We start from the raw sequence: 878 nt of genomic DNA on the forward strand, positions 1-878 counted from the left end.
CGAAACTGTCGAGGACTGGAGTGGGAGGTGGGGGGGTTGGGTATGTTGAAACTGTCCATGATTGTGGGGTGACTCTTGAAACTGTTGAGTACTGAGGGCCTCTTGAAACTGTCCTGGACCGAGGGGGCTATTGAAAGTGTCAAGGACTGAGGGCTTCTTGAAACTGACTTGGGGGGAGGAGGGGCATGGCCATCGGAAAGTGTTGAGGGTTGGGGGAGGGGTGTAACTTGAAAGGGTTCAGAAAAGATTTACAAGGATGTTGCCAGGGTTGGAGGGTCTGAGCTACAGGGAGAGGCTGAACAGGCTGGGGCTGTTTTCCCTGGAGCGTCGGAGGCTGAGGGGTGACCTTATAGAGGTTGATAAAATCATGAGGGGCATGGATAGGGTGAATAGGCAAAGTCTTCTCCCTGGGGTGGGGGAGTCCAGAACTAGAGGGGCATAGGTTTAGGGTGAGAGGGGAAAGATATAAAAGGGACCTAAGGGGCAACTTTTTCACACAGAGGGTGGTACGTGTTTGGAATGAGCTGCCAGAGGAAGTGGTGGAGGCTGGTACAATTGTAACATTTAAGAGGCATCTGGATGGGTATATGAATAGGAAGGGTTTGGAGGGATATGGGCCGGGTGCTGACGGGTGGGACTAGGTTGGGTTGGGATATCTGGGTCAGCATGGACGGGTTGGGCCGAAGGGGCTGTTTCCAGGCTGTAGGACACAATGACTCCTCCACTCCCAGATCTTCAGCACTCCCCCCACCCCACCCCACATTCCCATTTCAACCCCACATTCCCATTCCCACAGGGAGTGAGAGGGAGGAGGGGGAGAGAGAGGGGGAGAGAGAGGGAGGAGCGGGAGAGAGAGAGAGAAGGGGAGAGTGAGAGGA

This window comes from Hemiscyllium ocellatum, chromosome 5 (genome assembly GCF_020745735.1).
Source record: "Hemiscyllium ocellatum isolate sHemOce1 chromosome 5, sHemOce1.pat.X.cur, whole genome shotgun sequence".
In the NCBI taxonomy this organism is placed as follows: Eukaryota; Metazoa; Chordata; class Chondrichthyes; order Orectolobiformes; family Hemiscylliidae; genus Hemiscyllium; species Hemiscyllium ocellatum.